Source organism: Rattus norvegicus, chromosome 2 (genome assembly GCF_021556685.1).
Source record: "Rattus norvegicus strain SHRSP/BbbUtx chromosome 2, alternate assembly SHRSP_T2T, whole genome shotgun sequence".
Lineage (NCBI taxonomy): Eukaryota > Metazoa > Chordata > Mammalia > Rodentia > Muridae > Rattus > Rattus norvegicus.
This window is the reverse complement of record NC_141535.1, coordinates 22,307,497-22,333,641: the sequence shown is the minus strand read 5'-3', so window position 1 is coordinate 22,333,641 and position 26,145 is coordinate 22,307,497. Positions and strand designations below refer to the sequence as shown.

Sequence of the window (26,145 nt, the reverse complement as noted above, 5' to 3'; positions counted from 1 at the left end):
TTTAAATTCCAACTGTTTAAAGAAAATAAAACTCAAAGGAATGCACTCATACGTAAAGTTGGCACTAAATGACGGGGTGAAAGGAAAGTAGAACAAAAGGAAATGAGCTTGGAATTATGAATTATGGTCAGCCATTCAGACGGAAGGGAAAAACATACAGGAGGAAAATATCCGACCCTGCTTCCATGCTTTCTTAATCAAAATCCATTCTGAAAACTGCATAAAATGCCAGATGCTCTCTCCAGATGCAGTGAATGGCCTGAGTGTGCACCTGCCACCCAGCTCTCAGAGAACATCAGGCCCCTCGGGAACCTCTTGACCACAATTTGCATTTCCTGGTGGCAGTGTATTAAGGTCTTTTTAAAAACAGCTTCCTCAGCAAGAGCACCGATTTCTATTGAGCAGGATGTAAAAAGAGGAGAAATAGCTATTGCCCGCCACCACCGTAGTCAAACCACTTGTTCAACACTGTCATGGCATCATGTACATGGCATGGAATCTAAGTCCCAAAATATCTTTCACCATTATGACCTCCAATCCATAAGAGGAAGGGCCTTGTTAAATCTCAAGGTGTCATAACATTGTGAATCTGTGTCCACCTTTGCTCCAGGAATGGAAATGGCTTAGTCCGAGTAGTTCCAGTTATGCTGTTGATCGATTTCCTCTAGCACAGAAGTCTCTGGAAAGGTACTGCCCTATTGCATTACATTTAGTGTTTTTGTATATCACATCTATTAATCTCTATAATGAGAAAAGTAATAAAGCCTGAAGATGATTGGCTGGTTCAGTTCTTGCTCTTTGGTGTTAGAATATTTGAAATTTTGTTGGGCTTTTTAAAAAAATATCCCTAGTTATTGATATTCTGGGAGGTCGAGAGGTTGTGCTTACATCCTTGCTTTCTCGCAGAGGGAGGCTAAACAAGAAATCCGATGTCACAAAACGGACCAAAAGGATGAAGTAACTTGGCTTTATGTCCACCCCTGGCTTTCTTTCTGAAAAATTTCATTCCATTTGTCTTTTGAAATAAATTGGTGTTTGAGACATTTTTAGCTATGAACCATCTGCGCTTACAGAACCTCTGCAAATGGGCTGGTCAGTGCTGGCACCTTCCTACTCATTCCCATTAAAACCACACTTCTTGGGACTTAGTCTTCAGTCCATCTCTGGCTTCTCCGTATGGCCTTGATGTAAAGACCTATGTCACAATGGGCATATTGAGGGCTATTTTGCCCCAGGAGTCCTGCAGTGACCACAGACTGCAGCATTCACCATGGCTGCTTCCTTTTGGACTCTAGATATCCTGCTCTCCCCACAGCAGGGCAAAGCCTGCCATTCGCTACTCACTTTTCTTCTCAAGTTGAAGTTTTCAGTATCCACAATGGATCTGGCAGAGCCCCCTGGCACTATCCCCACTTTAAGAAGGCCCCATTCTTAGGAGGAAAAATGAAGTTGCTTCAAAATACGAAGATAATTGCCCAATCAGAATCTTTCCAGCAATTAAATGCACGTGAAAAGTTTATGGATGTTGATCTCTTTTGTGGGAATCCACAATTCTGGGTAATTTCCTGAGCTAGGGTTTGCTAAATGTAGCTTTGGGTGTTTTGTTTTGTTTTTTTCCTCTTGTTTCAGAATGGATATTTGGGGAAAGCAATTTAAATATGAGACATTCATGTAGGGTGAGGCGCTTATGATGCTGAAACCCAATAGAGGAAGGGCAATTGCAGAGAAAAGGAAGAGCCTCCTACCACCTCCTTTTCATCTCCAAACATCTCCTCTAATAAAGCAACACGCAAAGAACACCAAGCTGATGACCATGCAGGCTCATCTGCCAACCAACACCCCGTTTGGCTCACACCGAGGACGCTGGGCAACACTGTGGGGAACTTAAATTCAGTGTTTGGTGTTCACACTAAAGTACATTTATCAATACAGTCATTGTGTTTGCACAGCCCCAGACAAGTTTAGAATGAGCTTGCTGGAGGGATTTGCAAGGCCTACATCGGTGTACTTTATGTAATTTGGCTCATTCCTTCAGCTAACCAAGTCCAATTCTTAGGTCCTCATTCATGGGGTATTATTTGAAGAGTCGAGTGGTAGGGGGAGGGTTGAGTGAATTTAACTAAGGCGCAATGTGAACAGTGTAAGCACCCCGAAGGTGGGATGTGTGCATTGTGTACACACACTGAACACACCCACACACACTCACATACAACACATGGGTATATGTACAAATTCGAGTGCACATAGACACACACACAATGAACATAAACACGTACTTTCACACATGCAGTTTTACACAGAAGCAGGCATACACACACACACACACACACACAAACACAAAGAACACACACATACTCCCCCCACACACTGGTACACAGGAGCAGCCACATGCACACACACACAGACACACATGCACACAAGCAAACACACACCCTCACACATGCACACGTGTCCACACACCAATACAAATCACCTCTCCTTCCCACACAGTCAATGTGGTAATTAAAATCATGGCTCTAGTCATGTGAATAGTGAAGAGTAATAACATTGCCAACTTGTCCAGCGTTTTCCTGGACAATTTTTCAGTGCAATGAATCCTGTTTGAATTGAAATATATTTTATTGCCAAATAAAGAAAATAAAAGAAGTATAGAATTTTATAGAAGAAAATGGAGACTACAAAACCAAATTTTAATATTTTGTTGCGGGTAAATTCTAATGGATTTGTAATATCAAGAAAATAGCTTGTGACTTCTCACTTGAAAGTGAAATCAAAAGTGATGACAAGGTTGAATAATGACAAACCTTCTCAAAATAGAAGCTTTAATTTACTTCCTATCGCCAGACATGAATTTACTACATGCACGACTTTATGTATGGAGATTAAAGCCGTGGCTTTGTGGACACATGAGTCTGTTCTCTGATGTCGGAGCTTGCATTTATTGCTAGCATTTATTGCTAGCATTTATTGCTAGCATTTATTGCTAGCCCTGAGTTTGATATGGAAGGTAGTGAGTGTGGGCACCGATTAGCACATGAACAGAAACGTATTAAAAGATTCAATTTTGTTTGTTCTACGGTGTCTCCAGAAGTCCCATGTGCTAAGGTTCTATCCTTGGGCTGGGGTATAAGGAGATGTTGTGGATCTTTGGAAAATAAGGGAGGCTTCAATGTTTTCTACTGCTGCTGCTACTACTGCTGCTGCTACTGCTACTAATACAACCACCAGCAGCAGCATTATTGTTATTATTATTTTGTTGAATTGTTTTTCAAGACAAGGTTTCCCGGTATAGCCCTGGCAGTCCTGGAACTCGGTAGACCAGGCTGGACTCAAACTCAAGAATCTGTCTGAACTGCCTCCTGAGTGCTGGGTTTCAAGGCCATCACATCCACCTGGGTATGTGTTCATTGTGTGTGTGCGTGTGTGTGTGTGTGTGTGTGTGTGTGTGTGTGTGTGTGTGTGTGTGTGTGTGTGATGTAGCATTTGCATTTGTGGTGCTGCCACTGGTGGTCAGAAGATTGTCCTAGCCCCTGGGATTAGAGATAGGGATGACTGACTGTGAGATGCTGTATGAATGCTGTGTATTGGACTGGGGTCCTCTGCAAGAGCAGCCAATGCTTCTGATTACTGAGCCTTCTCTCCAGCACCTAAATAACTTTCAACAAGTTAACTGTGTCAGATCCTTTGTTGTCACATCGTAAAGCTGACTAGTGATCCACACACAACGCATTAAATGAGAAGCTAGTTTTAATACTAAATACATACACTTCTATTTTTTCCTAGGAGTTTTTTTAAGGAATTTTATACTCTTATTTGTTTTATATACATAGTTTTGAAAATTTTCCTTCTAAATGTAAAAGGTATGGGCTAGAGTGCTGACTAAGCTGTTATGGAAGCTTGTAGCTTATCTAGAGGGCCAGAGCTTCACTCCCAGTACTCACATGAGGAAACTGACTGTTGCCTGGCACACCAGTTCTGAGGGATACAACCCCCTCTCCTGGCCTCCCAAGTTATCCCTACATACATTTTGTACATACTCACACACATGAGTAAAAATCATTCTTTAAAATTTGAGGTAAGAAATTCTATGCCAAACGAAAGTGACTAATTGATATCTATTCTTAGTTTCAAGATTAAAAACACAAGTGTTATTCACTCTTACAGTACTCTTAGATAACTGCTGTCTTCAAAGAGAGTTCTTTTTCCAAAGACCACCCAGAAATGTAACTCACTGGGGAGGCAGTTCCAGCTTACGTAAGTAGGAATCTTAGCGGGACATATTCCGAGGCTCAGCACACGTTCACCAGTTTGTGTTGAATGTTAAGTGAACAGTTTTAAATTCTCAAAATATTCTGCTCCTTTCTTTGTTTTGTCCATATGATACCCTAAGGGGAAAAACCATCTAGAATCTCTAGATACATTTTCAGAAGTTTTGTTTCATAATCAAAGCTTTGAAAACTCCAAAGAGGGAAAAAAGAAAGAGCCACCCATGGAGATCATAGACACTGATCCACAGGTGTGGAAGCAGGACTTTGTAGTGTGGTGTATTTCTAGGTTAGGAAGAGTAACTGTTATTCAAAGTGGAGTATTGAAGAGGTGGAATTCTCATCAGCTGTTCTCATGGGATAAACATTTGTCAAGAGCAAGTGAAAGTCCATTTTAAAAATGACTGAAGAACACATTGAGCAGTTGAGTCAGGAGAAAGCCATGTAATTTATATTTACAGCCTTTTAACTCTGGGCTTGTGTGTTTTATTGAAAACTTTAAAGTTTATTAATACAAGTTTTCTTTATAGAAAATGATATTATACTCGTCGCATAAGGCCATTTTTGCCTCCTGACTTATGATATTGTCTATCCCCAATTACCTATTCTTTAAAGAGTGAAGTTGGAAACTATGCAAGAATTTATGAGATATACTTAGATATATAACATTAATTATTAAACATAGTCTTCAGATACTATCAAGACTGTATGATGAAAATAAAACATGTTTTAATTATCACAATTGTGTTATACACATACACAATTCATCAGAGAGATTGAAATAGCACAAACGAAGAACAATAGAACTATGAAAATAGAATCATGTACGCTCTGCTTCTGATCAAGACTGGCCAGCAAGACTTATCCTGCTCAAAACAGCTTCTAAAGAAAATGCAAAGAGATTTTGTTTTGTCTTGTTTTTTCCCAGTAGCTCTTAAGAAATTGGGTGTCAAAAACAACAACAACAACAAAAAAAAACCAAAAAAAAAAAAAAAAGAAAGAAAGAAAAAGAAAAAGAAAAGAAAAGAAGGAAAGAAAGAGAGAAAAGAAAAACTGCATTCTAACTGATATGTAATAAGCAAGGTAAAGCCTATGATATTCAACATGGCTGCCCGAAGAAGGTTACCATATAGAGGAGGAAGGGAAACCAGCCCAGAGCTTGACAGAGTGTAGTGGACGGTGCTGGAGTCTGAAGAGCTAAGGATGCTACAGACGATAGAGCAGCAGTAGAGATTAATGGAGTAGAGGAGTGGTACCCAGAGGGAAGAGATATGTTCACAGAGGTCATCCTAGGATGCTCTGAGGAACTGAACAGGGCTGTATATGAGCCATTTACTTGATGCCCTGGAAACCTTGGCAGCTCAGCACTGGTTTTCAGCAGCCACAGCTCAGTGTAGTGTCTGAAGTACTCTCCTTAGGAACAGGCACCAGTGACACTACAGTCAAATGTAGCTCTGGTGCTACCTACCATGAGCTGAGAAACCCACAAACTCTAACTTACCTGCATCTTTGAACATTATCAGTAATTTTTCCATGAATAAAGACCCAGAACTAAACAAGGCTAGATTCACAATTTATGACAATGGGTAGAATGCTTGTAAGTGAATAATTAGGAAAACGACCAAAATTACGGGAGGCAAATCAAAAAGACTGTTTCAGAAACGACTCAGAAATAGTAGCTATGATTATTAAAATTGTATTATGTCTGTATTACAAATGTAGACAGTAGAGAAATTATTGAACGTGTTATAAAGAAGCACAGAATAGACATTTACAAATGACCTCGATAAAATATTTAAACATGAGAATTACATTTTCTGAGATGAAGTTTTTCCTGAGATTAACCGTAGGTTAAACAACTCAGGATAAAAGATTAATGAAGTGAAACCTTACATCTGAAATGACCTAAGACACTGAAACTGCAGTACACAATACACGGGAAACGGCGAATTTTGCTCTAAGGCACCAAGTGATCAGGTAAATATGTAATTATTTTCTCAAAAGAAAAGAGCTAGGAGGGGCAAGATGATTTCTGGAAGAAAAATATAACAAGCATAAAAATAATCATCATTGAGGAAAAATATAAACATATATTCAAGGAGCTTAGGAAATCCTAAATACTAAGAAAATTTAACCACAAGACATGCAAATTGAAACTTTCAAGAGAAAAATCACCCTGAAGGGAGAATTTGAAGAGAACAAAGGCGACATAATTTAGTAAAGGAGTAGAGATGAAGGCACACTTCTTACTTGCAACAAAACAAGTAAGAAGCAAGCAAGCGGAGAGTGTTTATTTTTAAACCAGCGAAAAAAAGGAATCGTCAATCTGGAATTCTTCAGCAGGCATGCAAACAACCCATCCAAACTAAAGAGCACGTTAAGATGCTGTCAGGCACGCAAATCAACCACTCAATGGCTGACACACATGTCAATAGGTGTTTCTAAATGGCTGTTGTCTAAGGGAAGTAGTCCTAATGTAACCTGGACTGACAGAAGTTATGAGGAAATTGAATATAGTAACTACGTGGGTGAAGTCTTTTATCCTGTGCAAATCTTTAAAATAATAATTGATGCATACCCACAAGTTGTCAAGGCGTGGCGGTGTTTACATGAAAAGGCATTTTATTGTCTGGAAGCCAATTAGGTGTGAGTTGTATGTTCTAAGTCCAAATGTAACCAGTCACAATATGGAATGATAATATGAGGATAATACATCAAAAGGAATATAACATTCAAATGGTACTAAGATTATTCCAAAGGAAGACCGGAGCTATCTGGGTAAATGAGCTAGGAACATGAATATATATATATATATATATATACACACATATATATATACACATATATATACACATATATATATACACACATATATATACATATATACATATATATATATATATTAGCAGCATAGAGGATTCATAACCAGCCCTATCAATGAATATATTAAATCTAAATTGTCCAAAAGTGCCAGTAAAAGTTCAGAGATTATCCACATTAAATTTAAAGAAAAGGCTAAGAAATACGGCAATGTGAAATTTAAAAGACACAAATCAATAACAGGTAAATGGGTGGAAAATAGATATCACGTAACAACAGTTTTCGGGAAGCTAGAGGGATTACATTAAAATCAAACAGTAGATTTCAGAAGAAAAAACTGTGCGAGCCAGTAATTCTTTATGATAAGGAGGAAGGTCCCAAGGACAGCAGGACAGCAGGATAGCAGGCATCCCTAGGTTTGAAGTTCAAGACGCAGAAAGTCAGAGCTGGGAAACAGAAAGCAGGAGTTAAGATGCTTCCTTATCAATGGATGATTATCCACACAGAGAAAAATTAGTGAATATGCAGAAAATGTGAGCACTGCAAGCCACTTTCCACAATTAATTTATATAAAGCATTCTAGGAAACATAGATAAAATAACGATCTTTTCCATATATTCTTTGCTGTAAAAAAAGAGTAATGTAAAACAATTCAAATCATGCAAAATGTATTGACTGCTCACAGAGCTATGTTTAAGATAAACAAAAAGACATACTTAGAATATCTGCAATTTGGAGGATTTAAAGAATAAAAATTAAAAAACCTCCAATGTCAAAGAATAGACCTCAAAGGTCCTGTAATTATTTGAACTGAATAAGCATGAGTACCCTATGTATTGGATTGGGGCGATGCCTCAGTCCGTAAGTGCCAGCCATGTAAGTATGAGGATTTGAATTTGGTTCCACAGAGCTCACACAAATCGATGGTGTGTGAGCAACCCCAGCACTGGGAGCGGGTCTGAGCCTGGTGTCTCTGGAGTAATGGGCCTAGAACCAGCCACATCCATTAGTTTCAGGCTCAGTGGGAAACTTTGCATCCACAAATCAAAAGTTGGAGTGTGATTGATTATATGTGAACACAAATACCATAACAACACACACACACACACACACACACACACACACACACACACACTCAAAAAGAAAAAAAAACCCAGAATATCTTTGATTTCTGTAGTCCTAATCTTATTCTTCCTGAGTTTAGAACTCTCAGAGGACATAGGACAGCAAACAACCTCATTATGAGAATTTTATAAATCAACAAAGAAGGACATTTCCATAGGGGACTGCAGCACAAGCTGAATAAAACAGCTTAAGATAATATAGTGAACATAAACTGTCAATAAAGATGGGACTCATTCCAGTTGGATACCAGCTAGGGGGCCTAGAGGGAAAGCTCTCAGCAGGAGCCCAGGGTCTTGGGGATGATGGAGTGGCAAGGAGTCCTCCTGAGTTGCATTGGGCCAGTGTGGAATCAGGGAACAAGAAAGACATTCTGAGAGTTGAATTCCTGGAACCATTCTGATGAATTTGCTTTTGCCTGAGTTCCCAACGTTTATCTATCGGTGACTTAAGAGACCATTGTCAGATATCCTATACAAAAATGAACTCTGCCAACGGGATGGCTTATCAGGTAAAGAGTTTCTGGGCAAGTTTAGGTAGTGATAGCCTGGGTCCCTGGAAATGATGGAGAGAGAGAAGAAACTGCACAAAGTTTTCTGACCTGCAAATGAACCCTGTGATACCTGCACATACTCACATGCACACACACACGCGCACATACATGCATACCACAAACACACATTAGTGTGCATATAGATAGTACTAATGAATAAAAATCTGAAAAGAATGTTTATTTTCTATTTTTAACTTAAAATAACTTTAAACTGCACTTTAAAAACAAATATGAGAGTCTGAAGATGCATTTAGAATTTTTCCTAGCTATGGTTAGGACCACCCAGCAGCAGAAAGCAGAGAGCCAGAAGAGGGCTGGCTGCCACACGTCTCCATCGAGAACCTTCCTTGAACCAGGCTCCTAGACACCCTTCCACCTTGAAGACTGCTTTGAGAGGAAGCAGGTTGGGCAGCTAAGTTGTGCCTGGGATAAGGTCATACCAATGCACTGACTTGGGGGTCTTTATTTAGGTGGAGAGAAAAGCTACTTTTTCTAAGTGATCATTTGTGCTACTCATTTTGGCTTGGAGTCTTTCATTCTGGGGAGAACTTGATGCTGTTTCTGATTTTGTCAGCTGTTGTGGCCTTCCATGCCTGAGGGCTGATTTCTTGATGCTTGATGGTCATCTTATTTAGATTGTGTAGTCACTCCGTCTCTGACATTTGGGAAATTACAGCCTACTATTTCTTAAAAATTGTTCCTGCCCCATTTACCATTATTGCCTTTTGAGAAGTCAATGTCTACACGTCTCACGTTTTAACCCCTCCCACAGCCTATGTATCTTTCATGATTTTCTTCACTTAAGTAATTCTAGCTATGTTTGTTGAGACTTAGTTTTCCAGTTTTCTAATCATTGCCTTGATAAAATGATGGACTGAATTTGTAACTTTAGCTGTTACTTATTTTTTCAGCTTTGGCCTTTTCAAGTCATCTTATTTATGTTTTTTGATCTTGTATTTTGATATCTAATTTATTAGACATCACATAAAGCCCTCATCTAATAACTGTAATGTTTAGATCTTTTTGGGTCTCCTTCTATATTCTACTTTGGTAGCTTGGCTTTTGACCATTTTAGCGTGCCCAGTGTGAGGGTGTGTGATTATAGATGAAGCTAGGAACAAAACCTACAGCCAGGTCTCTGAGAACTTGCAAACTGTAATAAATTATTTCTTACCAATTTTTATTACAGTAGAAAGATGCTGGTGAGATAGATTTAAGTATGAAACTATTACTATATTTACATTTTATAAAGGTCGCTCTCACTGTGACACGAGAGGATGAATTAGGACCAAGAATGGAGACACTGAACCCAGTGGATAAAGTATGCAGGAATTCAACCAGAAGGGTGTGAGATGCAGGGTGGAATTTATGCTGGTGGAGACAGAAAAGGTGTGTGCACTGGGACAGGACAAAGGGTGACTCTCGAGCTTTTGCCCTTAGCAACTGAATGGGGATAAAATGGCACTGTTTTCTAATAGAGCTAGATTAGGGTTTCAGAGTCAGGAGAAATGGAAGAGTTCCCTTGGACTTGAAGAGTTGGAGATGTGAGTTTTCCTAGTAGAGGTGGGAAGATCCTCTACCAGAAAAGTCTGGGAAGACTTTAAACCTGAGGGCTATCAACCAATGGGTGAGAGAGGTGTAATTGTGGGATTCAATGGATACACACAGAAGACTATGAAAAGTGAGGGCAAACTGTCTGAGTAGAGGCCATTAGAAAGCAGATAGTTCATAAATAATTAAGTCAATGGTGTCACACTTAGGAGAGAATAATACGGGTCTTGTGGAATTAATTCTTTATGAGACTCAGTTGTTGCATAAAGCAGCAAGCTTTTGTGCTGACTCCCTCTCTGGTTTCTTGACGTCCTACCAGGCTGTCTTTTTCCCATCTACTGTTGGCTCTACCATTCCACCCACTGGGAGGTCCTATGCAGATCTGGACAGTGCTGCAGCCTTGCATCCTGAGACCTGTGAATTAATTCTTTTCCTTTCCTTTCAAGGTCAAGACTCTAACACTTTTGTTAATGCAACAGAAAATGACCAAAAATGTTGGCTCTGAAGGAAAGGGATTTCATTAGTAGATAGACGGCAGAGAAAAACGGGGAGCTCTTGGCCTTGGTGGGAGGGTGTCCACATTTCCAAGATGCACTTGACATCTGGTTTCCAGTGCCCTTCCTGCCAATAGGATTACAGTGGGATGGAGGGAGGTTGCCCCTCCTTTGTGTGTGTGTCTGTGTGTGTGTGTTTTCAAACAAAAATTCAAGCCTGATTAAATTCTAATAGGAAGGCATAAGCAAAGTCTGACACATTAACGATGCAAGAGAAGGAAGTCAAATCAACAGAAATTTCTTGAGAAGACTAGAAGAGATAGATTACACTGCTCAGGAAACAACAATGCTTATCCTCTTAAGATCAAAAGGATCTTCAAAAATGTGTTATTATAAATGATGGAAAAATGTAGGAGAGAGTCTCGGGGCTAGTTTGGATGTGAAGGTGTGGGAGGTGTGGATCCTGTTTTCAGTGTGAGTCAGATAGAGGCTTGGGCATCTGAGCTTACACACACACACACACACACACACACACACACACACACACACACACACACACACATATTTATAGAGGAAAGGTGTATTTAAAAGAAATATGGTAGGTCTGTATCACAGTACCATCTGGAGACCAGATCCCATGAAGTTAGCATAGCTTAAATCTCTTTGGGATGAGTTACCACTTTATTGGCATAGTTTTAAGGAGATGGATGGGCAAACCATGATGAAAAATAATTTGTCTGGCAGATCCCTTGGCAGGCAGCAGGCCAAGGATGGGAAGGAGGCTGGTGAGCGAGATGAACAACGCAGAGGGAAGGAAGGTGTAGGGAGGGGAGGAGCTGAGGGTCCGTGAAGTCCGAGTGCAGGCTTCAGCCACTTTTGAACCAGGAGTTGAAAACTCTGAATTTTCTCGCCTAAGTGATTGAAATTATGACCATTTAAAGTTTAAATAACAGTAAAATGCCCACGGGGACTTTTTTTGTTTATATTTCGTTTTCTTTCAAAGGTGTTGGTATCTTGGTTTAGGAAATGGACCAGAGCTGGTTAAAGAAAAATGAAGTAAGGAGATCAATTCTGAAATTAATGAGTTCACCAAACTTATGTAAATCTATGTTAAAAATCAACCAGGCTGAAGACAAAGTAAATGCCAGTCAATCCGCCGTAAATTCTCTATAAATTCATATAGCACTGAATGACTTTTAACACAGCGATTATCTTAAAAATGATGAAACTATTTGAAGATAAACTCAGAAAGTATTTGAGTTATTCTCCTGGAGCTTTCTTGGTACTGTTTGTTGTAAAGCTCACAGATGAGGCAGTATTGATCTATCAAGTTATTACCCATTTGTTGTACTGGGCAATCCCTACCAGGACCACAAGGTGGCAGCAAACAGCAAAATAGTCAACAAGGAGGAAACACTCCTCCAGATCCTTGCTTTTAGAACATTTGGGTTTATATTTCTTGTACCTCCGATATTTTTATGAATGTATCATCTTCTTAGGATCATTTTGTCATATAATTATTTCTGGTAGGTAAAACCTGGAAATGTGAGCACTAATTAATACACACTCAAGGCTCGTGACAGCGCAGTGAAATGTTTTCTATAAATTTATGTCTTAATACGTTACAATTTGACAATGTTATTTGAAGTTTTATTATGCAGTCAAGGCTTACCTGAATTCACAATCTTCCTGCCTCAGCTATCCTAAGAGCAGGGATAATAAGCGTAGGCTACCATGCCTGATGGCTTGTTTATTTATTTGTTTTCAATACAATATTCTCATTAATAAAAACTAAATTTAGACCTGGTGATCTAAGCATTAGCTTAGCATGTGCAATGCTTTTATTCACAGAAACACACGCAAACACACACACACACACACACACAAGCCACACAAATACATAACGTTCAGTATCTTTGGAGAGTGTTCAGAAGCTTCATGAAAGGATTTTTGTGTGATAAGTTCTAGTGACTCCCAGTGAAGGTGGGGATGACAGCTTTACCCAGAACATTTAGTTAAATTTGAATCTCAGATGTACAAGATATTTTTGTTTAGTGTAAGAAGTATATTCATGCAACATTTCGGACAGGCTTATGTTAAAATTGTTCAATTATTCATTGTATTTGACCTGGTACTTCATTGGGGTAAACGAATTAGAAAAAAATACAACTCTAAATTTGACTTAAAATATTGAAGTCTTGAGAACCCAGGAACTAGTGAATGGATGCTAAGTGTCCTTGACCTACCCTCCATCCTCTGGGCAATTCATTCATATGTCAGGGCAAACACTGTGGCTATGGTTAATCAAGTACTCTGGTGAGTTACCATCTGCACCACACATGGACTGCTGAAATGTAAGCAACAGAATGCAACAGCCTATGTTTAACGTTAACTAAGTACTGGATGCAATTGGATAAATAGCTTCAATGCAGGCATTCTGAGGTCTTGTTCATTGTTCACAGTTATCATTATGACAGTCTGTCATTAGAGCATCAAGGCTTGGAAATGCCACTTTAATTTCATTTAATTCAGCAAGCATGTCTGGCATTTTGTCTGTGCAGAGGGTCGAGGAGGGCTGCAAGATGTGGAGATCGATGGAATGCGGCTGTTAATGGTGTGTTTTTATAAAACCAAGGATATGGTGAGGTGGGAGGTGGTATCTCAGGGGGCCCAGGCTGAGGCATCCCTCCCCTGAGGTTCTAGTATATTATATAGTACTCTAGTATAAAATAGAGTTTATTTGGGGGCATGGGAAGGGGAGTTAAGAGGGGAGTCGAGACAGAGAAAGAGAGGGGACAGAGAAGGACAGTGTGTGTGTGTATGTGTGTGTGTGTGTGTGTGTGTGTGCGTGTAAGAGAGGGAGAGAGGAGGGACGGAAGGAAAGATAAGGGGGAGGGAGAAGGGAAAGGAGGGGGAGGGGGAGGGGAGAGGAAGGGGAGGAGGGAGAGGCCATGGGCTCAAACCTCAGAATCCAAACAAGTACACAGCAGCTTGCATGGCAGAATGCTCTCTACCGGGTTCCACCTGGCATTTAGCTTTCCTTCGCTCCCCGAATGTGCTCTCCGACCTTCTTCTAAATGAGTTTTTTAAAAAAAGTATTAACAGTTTAATGTTAAAGGTTCAAAATCTCCATTTTCAGCCTGACTTCTGGCCTAGACACACATGTTGATTCAATTTGCCTGTCACCATGGGTAGTTCCTCAATTCCACTCACCATTTTCACCAAGAGTATTTTACTGTCTCAGGGGCCAGCGTCTGTCCCTCTGTCTGTCCCTCTTCTCACTGCCATTGACTCTTCACTCACTCTCATCTTCCTGGAATCTTTCCCTAACACAGCCAGTGCGCCCTCTAGTGCACCCTGTAGTGCTCCTTCTACTGCACCCTCTCCTGCACCCTCTTCTGTACCTTCTCCTGCACAGCCCCCCCTTCTACTAAACCCTCTCTTGCACTTTCTACTGGACTTTCTGTCCTGCACCCTCTATAGGGCAAAGGCCTCTTTACTGATTGCTTATGTCTAGATTTGTTTTCAGTTGTTTGCTCTCTTCTTTGTTCTTTACTTAGTTTGTTTTTGAAGGTGGTATTACATCTAATCCAGGGCCTCCCACCTGCTAGGAAATGGCTCTGCCCCCAACCTTCTATTCCCATCCTCTACTCATTTTATTTTTCAATTTAGAGATTTATTGAAATCATTTAGTTATTGAAATTTACTGAAGTTTAAGCTAATTTATTTTTTAATTCATGTAAAAATTGAATTTACTGCTATACTAATTGAAGCTGAGAAAAATTTATGAAGTTGGCAGTGACAGAAAAGAAGGCCTAGGGAATGGCCTAGGGTCAAGAGAGGATTAGATACTGAAAAGCAGACATCGTCCCATTTGAGTCCTCCGGTATCCACTACTCAATGTCTGATATTGTATGGCCCAGCTAGGTGGGTAAGAAAGGTCAGAGTTGGCTCCTCTAGGTTCTAGAAAGAAGGAGAAGGATGCCAGGTCTTCAAATCAGGACCGACAGCCTTAGGGAGCAGATGGCAGGCTCTCCTTAGTATCCTGGCTCAGAAGAGCGTCTTACAGGAACACCAAACTACAGTGACAGAGACATGCTATAACAAGGGAAAAAAAAATCTGTAACTTCAAGTGCAGAGGCCCCTGATGCCATCTTCTGGCTTCTGCAGGCACTGCAGAAATATGCAGATCAGAATGCAGGCAAAATTCATACACCTAAAAACTTTTCAAAACATAGTCAAACTAATTTGAGACATAATAAAATATAACGATCAATATGTCTTATGTTAATCAAGCCTGTTTTTGTAAAAGGAAGGCAGCTTTTTACTGTGATAGTTACTTATTTATTTACAAAATGTATTTCACACATGAAAAGACTTCACTCAGTATCGGTGTGACACATTTTCTAAATCGATTGTACCTAATCCTAAACCTCGCAGATCTGAATGATGCTGGCTGTGACCCAAATTTTCAACACGATGGCTGCTTCTCCTGTGTGTACCTCTACCTATTTTCTTCCAACCTCATCACTCTCTGGACTTTATATACTAAACCTTGATTACACTCTATATACCACCATCTCTTCTCCCTACAGCTGGAACTATATGTTGGCATTGGAGGCCCAAAGAGTAGCACACAAATATCTCTGAGTCTCACTTTGTCACTGGGTCACAATCAAAACTCTGCAGCAAGGGCAAAGGACTTAATGGATAACGACAAAGTCAGCAGGGAGCCTCAACAGGAAGGGCATTTGATGCCCTGGGGGTAGTAGTAGAGATGTTTTCTGCTCAAATTCCTGGAAGAGGTAGAAAGGGGAGTGGATCTGGCTCAGCTCAAAGGGTCCAGTCACCAGGAGCCAGAGTTCTTTGAGGTCTTACAAACAGGCCTTGAGGGAGCGCTCACAAGAAACAGTGACAACTCAGAGATTGAAGACTCTGAAATTACCCCCTTTGGGGCAAGCACCAGATGCCTCCAGATGCTTTAAATTCTTTTACTTAAAACAAAACATTTACTTTACGAGATAAAGGGCTTGAGATGTCGATGCACCATGAGTAGAACTCGTTCATTCATAGAGGTAGCGAAGAAGTCAGTGAACTAGATAAGTAACTGATCCCCTGGGAGTGGAGTGTGGAGAACGCTGATCTCAGTTTATGGTAGTATACAAGGGGTTGGGACGTTTGGATAACTGCAAGGAAAGAGACGAAGGCCGTGGGGGAAGGCAAATCCTATTTCTTTGGCAGATTGAAGTTGTGATTCCTGATGTGTGTCACCTGCCTTCTCCACTAATTTGAGAATGCCTTGTGCAAACTACTGTGTGTAGCACCTAGCATGAGACTTGCCTGGTGCAAACCATAAGCACTAAATCTTCCTTGCTCAGACTGAGTTTTACGTGCAAACTAGAGGATAGCACGGATGCACAGATGCAAGTTTGCTTTTCCCGTTAGTCTGAACAAAGCATTTTCCAAACCCCAGAACTGCTGGGGTACGGTGTATCATGGCTTTCTTCTTAGACCTAACTGTGCCCACACTACCAAAGAGCCGCAGCCCCCATCACCTCAGCTATTTGAAATGGAAACAACTTTTAAAGATACCGCTTCAAAATTGACTGTATACCAGAAGTAGGTGCCTATATCTTTTCTGACTTGTTTCTATTACTCAAAATATACTTCAGAATTCTGTAATGCTTTAGGCCCAGCACCATCAATTTTGACGTTCTGGCTGTGATTATTTTAGAATGGATTTCCCTAATGTAAAGTGTGGGGCAGTTACAGTGTATAGCACTGCTACTATGCGTGATATAGCTAGTGTACACTACAGTTTTTCTGACTGAAAAGATGGATGCTGGAAAGAGTTGGTCCTCCAAGCAAGAACAAGAATAATATATTCACATATATTATGAAGACTGAAATCCAAGACCACTTATAAGATTGTAGAGATGATTTAATTTAATTGGAATTTCCAGGAATCAGAATTTTAACAACCAACCAAATAATGCTGAATTGGCTTCAGAATTTTAGAACTGGCAGGTAGAAGGGAAGATACTGTTACCCTGACAGAACAGAGTCAAAACTTTCTCTGATTTTTTGTTTTGTTTTGTTTTTATTGTTCTATGGGCTTCTGTTTTGTTTTATAAAGAGTCTCCTGCTGTAACAAATGTGCTTGCCTGGCATGGGGAAGCGCCAGAGTTTCATTTCCAGTTTCACGGACAGGCGAAAGCGAGCAAGTGCAGGCAAACGAACAGATCCTAAAAGACGTGCGGTGTCATTGACATCCAACAGACAAACAGGACAAGACAAAACAAAACAAAAACCAGAAGCTTGGCTTGCTTTGGGAAACATAGCTAAGAATCTTAATTCCACAGCTCACTTTCCCAATCCCCCAGAGTGCACCAAGACATCACCCAGAATTCTGAACACACAGACCAACTCCAGTCACATCACACTTGGGAGAGAGTAGCTCCAGATTCCCTCATAGGCTTGTGTCTGGCCAGCATCCTGAAGTCACCAGTAGACTTCAGAACTGTACCACTTTGTAATTCCTGACGGAACTTCCACCACACTCAGGCATCTGACTTTCAGGCAGTCTCTTCTGAGCACACACACTGAATAAATGCAGGCTTTCTTCTCTATTGCATGGCGGCCAGATAAAGTATTGAAATTATGTTCACCTTATAGATAATGGCCCATTGCTGGGAAGACTAAGGAAACCCATCTCTCTTTACATGAGCGAGGGCCCTGATTCTCTATTCACCTCTGTTAAACTTAGACTCCAGTTTGGTGACATTCCTGAAAGAGGACTTGGTGAGTGGGTGGTTTTTGTCACTGTGTGGGTCCCAGGGCCAAACAAGAAAAGAAACAGGAAACCCAAACCCACAACTCCCTAAACAAGAAGGTCCTTATTTCATGATGGCAGTCCCGTCTACACTGGTCTAGTGCATCTCAGCAGCTCAGCACGTGATCTATCCATTGGATATTTTCTAATGAGGCTCTACACTTTCCAACTGGGCTTTGCACCTCAACTCTATTTCTTTCCATCTCAGCCCTGCTGCCATTATGTTGTACGTCTTGCACAGAACCCACGGGAGTAATAGTTCATACAACTCTTAGAGAAAAGGTGCTTCGAATTAGCAGTCCCCAGAATGAACCGCCAATAATATCCTACTGTTTCCGTAAAACAGTGTTTCTTCACTCAAAAACGCCTGTCTAAGAAGATTTCTTTTGTCATATGAACTTCACAAAAGCAAAGTCTGTTTTAAAATTTCATGTGACCAGTAAAGATGCTAATTATTAGTGTTTAAGAGCATTTCATAAAATAAACCTTATACCTGAAAGCTACACTGGCTATCCTTGTCCATCTACTTCAAAACATACAGGTTATGCAGTAAAACACGCTGGTGTCTCTGTTAACCCTTTAAAGTAGCAATTCCCTATCCAGACAGACGGAGTTAATAGCAAAATAAACAAAAATTTGTTTCTATTTGAGAAACTAATTAGGACAGGGTTCTCTCTGCCTTCCCTGGAGTTGTCTACTGATACTTATTTACATTAGATGTGAGTTGTGTAATTAAACTATCTCTCTAGTTTAAAAAGCTGACAGTTAATAACCGAGCGATTTGAAATGCAACCACTGGGAATTCAATAAGCTGTTCAGAGAGGCCTTGACTTTTAATCTACATAAAAAATTACACTTGTTTTAATTTCTGCTCTTAGCATCCACTCCACAGTTTGTCATTTAATTAAGGGTAAAATGTATGAAGGAAACAAACTAGTCAATTTTCATGTAATTGACCCCCCAAACCAGTCAATTTTTAGAGGCTGGTAAGAAAGTCTTCTGTGTAAGTCCACTAGGTGGCGATAAGGGACCATGCTTCACCCTAAACTACAGGCCCTCCCATTCATACAGCAAAGGAAGAGCTGTGTTATTAATTTATACCATCGTACCCTTGCTACATCTAATATTTGTTTAATCAGCTGTTTCCTCTAATACTTCTCAGACAATATTGATTAAAATCTCTAGCATACTCATATTCTGTTTTTTTCCCCCCTCCTTTACTTCCCCTAACATTTTGCTACCTTTTGAATGACAGGGTAAGTAAATTTAAATGACATAGACTAAGTGATGTGGTTAGAAGTAATGACTGCAAGTGGTTGAGAAATTAATTGGAAGCAACAGAAGACTATGATGTAAAAAATTGTTTCCAAATTTGCCCTTGGCTGCTACTGGAATTTTAATTGGGGAGATACTATTAATCTTAAAACTGTAATCTGGAAAAATATACATCTGGGATAAAAGGAAATAAAAACTGGTATTTTCTGAAGGGAGCCATCTCCTGAATATGGTCTGTGTTCATCTTTATGAAGATGAAGACAGTCTTTAGGAAACACTAGTACGTCACACCCACAACCCTAAAAGAGAGGACTGTTCAAAAACCTATCCACTGTAAGGTATTTTTCTGTATACCCAGAATGTATTTATACTGGATGCATTTCTTGCTCCCAAAGGAAGGAAAATGAACTGAAACCACCAGGGACATAATGAATCGATTCTTCTCTGTGAAGGTTTCCTCAGCATTTCTAAATTAGTGTCAGTCATTCCTCTCAGAGACAGAGCCTTGTTAGAAGTAAATGGCTCACTTCATAAGAACACCATGTTCCCCTCTCACAGAAAGCCAGGGCCCACTGGGCACTCCTGTTTGAAATACTGGCCTCTGGGTGGGTTCTTCCCATCGACCACTGGTCTTCTTACCTGAGGCTATTCATACATATTCATATATATTATGTATGAATATATATCACATATACATATAAACTTGCTAGTCGAGACTCTTTAGGCAAACATTCTGTTTGATTAAATAAAATTAAGATGCTCTCATTCAAATAAATAAATAGATTCCTGATGATATATTTTTATTAGATAATAATTCTACTCTATTATTAAAATGTGTATAACATTACTCAAAACTTAGCATACTGAAATAATCAAATAAAAATTGCTACCAGAAACTACATTTGGAATGAATAAATATTACATTTACTAGAAAATTAATTCACAGACTTTATTTCTTAATAACCGTTAGGTTCTAAGCAGCCAGCTAATATATTTGATTTTATGACATCACACTGGACCACTTACAGGGACATTTTCCACCCTCAAACTCTCCCCAAATGTACTGGCTACTTTGTGTACTTTTCCAGTGATAAATGAAAATAAAACAGCTTATTTTCAAAGGAACAGACTGTGTTATTTGGACACAACAGGCATATTCAACAGAAGAGAGCAGCTTAGTCTAACCCTAGGAGTTTAGGTTTGCTTTCCTTAATGGCTTCAAAGTACAAATAACTCCTTTAGACAACTTTTTAAAAAGTGCTCTTAACAGCTGTTACTTGAAATATTTTTAGGACATTGATATCGGCCATTGACATCATTCTCTACCAAAAAACAGGGCATCATAATTATCTGTTCTTAATTTTAAAATTACCTAGAGAGACCTAGGCAGAGTATGACGTTCCAAAGGCTGTTAATCTAACATGCATTAGCTCTGACTGAAGTAACCTTCTTTTTCACATAAACCTATATATCCCCTAAGACAGAAGTCGTAACTCTGGGATGGACATTTCTATTTCACAGCTCTCCTCCATCCTGTACTACCCTTCTCTCATCTCGGCTGCTATAAAACTGCTTGTTGAAATACAGATGGAAAAGCCAGCATTTGGACCAGCGTGCCCCTCAGATTCATAGCAGCAGTTGCAAACGCTAGGAAATCTTGAGTTAATTCTTTCTTCGAGTCTAGACGGAACCTGTTTGTTGCAATGATATTTTATGACAGTAAAGTTTAAAAAGTGGAGATGCTATGTTGTATATAGACTGAAGAAAGCGATACAATTTGTTTACATACAAACATTATATGTGCAATGCTATGAAATATATAAAGCACCAAGCTACCTCTGAATGAGGGAGGAAGACCCACCAAACAGAAATGATGGAAGTTTTACCTTGTCCTGAATTCCAGTTCAGAAGCTTCGAGTCCCACTTAGCTGGGAGTTGGAGATGGAGTGAAGCTAATGCTCCTCCTGACCTTAAGTTTGTCTCTGGGCGAGTGCGGTGTGGGTGTGGGTGTGGGTGTGCGCGTGTGTGTTCGAGCGCGTGTGTGCAGAATGTCTCTTTGTGGTGCTGGATGGCAGAGGTCCTGATCCGAGGATGAAGGAGGCACTTCTCACCAAGAGCAGAAGAAAAGCAAAGCGTCACCAGGAGACTTCTCCTCCCAGATCCTCTAATTACAGCCTAACTGCACTCCATGCAAACTTCAGGGGGGGAAGGGAGGGGCAGCTCTGTGCCCAGACCTTGTAAAACAGCAGTCTCTTAGATGACTCGCTCTGCTCAGATCCGGAGGATTCAGCTCTGGAGTTCAGGAAAAGCGGCAGGCCCAACCACAAGCCCCCACCCACACCATACCCTCTGCTCTCTGTCTACTCCACAGGAGATGCTGTGAGGGGTCTGCGGGATGACTTGTAGCCTCTACTGACTCCCCTACACAGTTGTCACCTTGTAGTTATAGTATTTTCTTAGAAGGAAAATTCAAGCCTGGAAGAGAGAGGTCTTTCTCCTATAGACAAGTAGAACAACAGAGAACCAAACTTTTACCCAAATTGCTTGTTCTGCCCCAATTGTTGGCTGCGGGGAATCAGTATCAATGTTGGATTAAATCTCCTTTAATCCACAACTGCTATTGTGTCCTTAGATGATAGCGCCTAAGAACCTGAGTTTATTTATAGAGTGAGGAATGCAAGGGGGAGTCTGGGTGGGTGGGACTGGCTTATAGATCCACACTCAGTATTAGAACCAGATGTCACAGGACTAGGGCGCGCGCGAGCACACACACACACACACACACACACACACACACACACACACACACACACACACTTAAAATAACTACTGGGGAAGATGCTGGGACACGCGGGTAAACGCCTCCTGAACAAATAGACATTTATTTATAACTCGAGGGAGAGTATATAGGTCCATTGATTCCTGCCTTGAGCAGCCAAAGGGTTTGGAGAGGAAACGGCTTCGCATTTCAATAACAGAGCCACCTTTGATTGGGCCTAGGAAAGGCGGAAAAGAAAGTAACACACAGCAGGAAGCAAGGGGCTGCTGAAGCGGCGAGGAGGGAACTGATCTGGCCTCTGGGTGGAGGACGAGCAAACAAGCTCTAGGGCCCCACGGGCCGGGAGGCAGGCGGAGAGAGCCACCGCCTGAGAGCTGGTGTAGAATGATGGGGCCCTGGGCAGCATCTCCGCGGTCCCTGTAGGCGGCTCGTCACTGCGGGGACCACAGCTCTGGAGGGGAGGGGCGCGGGCGTGTGTAGGGACCAGGGACAGAGAGACTGGTGGCCCCAGACTCTTGGCAGATAAGCCAGGGAGGCAGGCTGGATAGAGGGCGATTGGGGACTCTGGGTCGGGTAGGTGACAGGCAGAGGCGCTACTGGTGGCGGAGGCTGAAGATCTGAGTCCTTTGGCTGGCGGAGAGCGGCGCTACCGTCTTAGAGATAAAGCTCAAATGGAGCGCTGTGGTCAGGACTCCAGAGGGAGGCAGGGAAAGCAGCGGTGGCGGTGCGGTGGCAGAGGGGTAACCTCACGGTGGGGCATATTCTTTCCACCTTTTGTGTAAGCTGTCTCAGAGGTCTTGCTTACATGAGTGCACCGCACTGACTCCCACCTCGCCTTAACATTGGGTCTTTGGGGATTTAGGTGTATGTGGGATAGACTTTATTTCTCCATTTCATTTTTATTTTGTAAATACAAAGCATGTGTCTAAGAAAAGACAATTAGATTTGACAAAGGAAAGCCGTTATTCAACAGGCAACCACATACCTTTCTTGCATCCCGAAATCTGGGCAAAATGCTTGCCTTTCTTTTATTGTGTTTCTCCAACCAGGGAAGAGGCTATAAGTTTTGCAGTTTTATGTCAATCATTTGGTGATTCCTAAGACAGCTGGTATTTAAAGTCCCACATTAACTGCCAATAAAAATAAAGCACAACTCTGTTTCTCAGCTAAGAAGACTATATGCAATTTCTTGAAAATGATCAGGGTAGTCGGAATTTTAGAAAGCGTAGAAGAATTAGACTTAAAAGCAAATACAGTACAATTTTTATATTAAAGCACCATAAAGGTGGTAAGGCTGCTGTGGTGAGTGGGCATGAAATTGTATAAAGAGAGTTTAAATACTACCCTTGCTCCTTCAGATTAAAACCGTAATTTCATGCAGTTGCCTGGGAAGTAAATCAGATAGGATGGTTCAGGATAGCTTGTTCTCTCTCTCTCTCTCTCTCTCTCTCTCTCTCTCTCTCTCTCTCTCTCTCTCTCCCTCTCTCTCTCTCTCTCTCTCTCTCTCTCTCCCCTTCCTTCCCCCCTCTTTCTCTCTCTCTGTGTGTGTGTGTGTGTGTGTGTGTGTGTTCTATTGTATATACACTTATTTCAACACTGTATTGGGCAATTTCAGTCATTCTTGTCTTATTACTTATAATAGATGATGTTTCATTTTGCAGATTAGCCACACCATTCTAAGTAACACTAGAAATCATTCTTTCAGTGTTCAGTATTTCAGGTATGGCCTCAGCAATTTGAGATAGGTTTTGGGGAATGAAGGAAGGCCGCTTAACTCTGCTACTGTTGACCATCCTTGTCCACCTTTCTCCAGTCCTGTCCCCAGTTTGTACTTCCTGTTTGCTTGGTAACTAGTCTCGGTTGAAAGGCCCATAGTCTTTCTTACCACAAGTATGTACCTTGTGGAGCGTATGTGTCTTAGAGTGTTGTTCAGGACTGTTTGGGTCGATGTTATATACAACCCCAGTGATTGAAGTCAGGTAATTTGCTTTCTTTTTTACTGAAAGACTTTGTGTGTGTGTGTGTGTGTGTGTGTGTGTGTGTGTGTGTGTGTGTATGTGTGTGTGTGTGTGTGTGTGTGTGTGTGTGTGTGTGTTTCAGTGAATGTTCATCAAGAAGACTTTTGGTAAAGGTATCCACTATTTAGCTCAATTGTTCAAATTTTGCATTAGAGCACAGCCATTAAACTTAGGTTGAAATAGTTACAATAAATGTGGAAATAAATATAGAGCTATATTTTCTTCACTTAAAATATAGTTTATAATGGCATAAATCATAGACATTTAGATATGAGTATCTTTTCAGGAAAATTTATACCAAAAAGTACTCTGTATTGAAGAGTCCCTACAATTATTTATTAACAAAATTAATGGTGTTATAAACTGCAACTTTTCGTTCTTTTCCTTATGGTAAGATAATTTGACTAACCAGAGAAAATCAAATTAGGATATTCAAGCATCTTTCCCCCTAATTCATAGTTCATTTTTTACCTCATTCAGGATTGGATGTGTGTATAATATGAACATAACAGTAGCAGTTTTCAACATTAAAAAATAGACACCTAAAATATTGTTAGTCTTTGATATGGAATAAATTTATTCCCAAGCAGAATGTTATTCCTCCTGGCATATTATACTAGTAATAAAACATACATTTATATTCAAATGGAGATTATCTCAATTCATCGCCTCTTCAAACTCCCAAACAGGCTGTTCTATTATCCATTAAATTCCAGAGAACTGCTTCCCTGTGAACTCTTGTTTCCTGGAATTTTTGCCTCCGGCTAATATTATACCTGGTTGAACATCTGCTAAGATAAAGGTGCAACTACGTGCACTCTGAGGCACTGGGGGAGAAAAGCCATTTGACCTTTCTGTCTGAGGGCTCAGAACTTCATTAAAGCGCCTCTTGGGATTGCGGGCATAACCATGAGAAAGACATCGTTTGTAATTAAGTCCTTCCCACTGGCTATATTCCTGTTGAACTCAATGATTAAAATACAAATTCAATATTCTAAATGGTCACAAAGCATTTGATAAAAGGTTATTTTACGTTTAATGCGATGGGGGAAGGGAGCCTTTCAAGGCCCGCATTCTGCGCTCTCATTCAGCAACGGTTCTGCAGACCGACTCTTCAAAAGGGCAAATGAAATAATTAGGCAATAAATTGTTCAAATGTTAAGAGCTGTGCTCCTCCAGAAGCTGGTAAGTCCAAATGGATACCACGGCGAGTGATAAATAGCGTCCACTCCATAGAAGTACATGCCTCCATGTGCCTGTATTTGTTCCCGGGGTTGCCTTCCCTTTTCCAGGGATCATCAATTAGCTTTTCCTTAATCAGCTCCTCTCTGTGTTTATTCTGTACAGAATATCCAAGCTGCTCTTTCATTTCCCCCAAATAAATTATCATGTATTTCATTATTAGCTACATTCTTCTCTACTCACATTCAGTTTTGTTTCTTAAAAAAATATTAGGAGATTTCAATTTGCACAATGGTGACTAATTATAGATGACGAGAACTAATTGGAGATGAAGTGTATCAAAAATCAGAATAAAACGAAACTCAAAGAGATAGATGAATAGAGATGTGCAGAATTAGAATGCTCATTTGTTGACCTTAAAAAAACTTCTTCAAGTATTATCTATATCTTCTTCCTTCTTCTCAATTCCACCTTAGGACCAGGAGGATCTCTTTGCTTTCCTGTGATGTGTATGAGTTCTCTGAGAACATATCATATTTCTGCATCTTTAGTTTCCCTTGATATTATTGCAGTTAGAAACTTACCAAAAATGGTTATTGCTACCATTGAAACTGATAGTAAGGGAGATTATTTGTATGTAGAAAATAAAATAAGACTAAAGGAGAGTATTGAATGAGTTACTTTAGAGTGTTTTGCATTTAATAGCTAATGACATAAATAATAAATCTTCAAAGGTTGATTAATAATTGTATTATTGTTATTGATCTAATATAATTAAAGGAAACATAATAAACATTTTTCTTGCATGCTTGACTGATGAATGATTGTGTAAATGATAATCAATGAAGATGAACTGCTTCATTCATTTGAGAAACCAGGTTGAGGTTAGTGAGAAAATACTGTTATTATCTTAGAATTACAGTATCAGTCACTGGAATATTGATTTCCCCTTGCATCTCTGTAGTTCCTTTAAAATTTAACCAGTAATAACTATAAATAAACATGGTCTTCTTTGTATTTCACTTTTGTTCTTTTCTTATAACTTTCAAAGGAAAGGTTGTCAAGTCTAATTGGGCTAGAATGATTTATATCTAGTCTTTGAAGGGTAAAATGGGTGAATTAGCTAATTCATCAAGGTTGATATAGGGCAAACTTGCTCACAAAAGCCTGGAGTGTAGAACTTTGGTTAATTTGAAACAATGGAAAATATTTTTGAGTTGTTAGAAGTAAAAGGAAAGGATTGAACAGACTTAT

The 26,145-nt window shown here is 40.1% G+C and overlaps 1 protein-coding gene across 1 annotated transcript in view; it reads right to left on the bottom strand.

Annotated features, from left to right (window-relative positions):
• Positions 1–20,860, bottom strand: part of Hapln1 (hyaluronan and proteoglycan link protein 1) — a 64,754-nt gene extending 43,894 nt beyond the window's left edge. The window contains 1 exon segment of the mRNA NM_019189.3: positions 20,799–20,860. The gene's annotated coding sequence lies outside the window, so the exon portion shown is untranslated.
• Between the last annotated feature and the right edge of the window lie 5,285 nt (positions 20,861–26,145).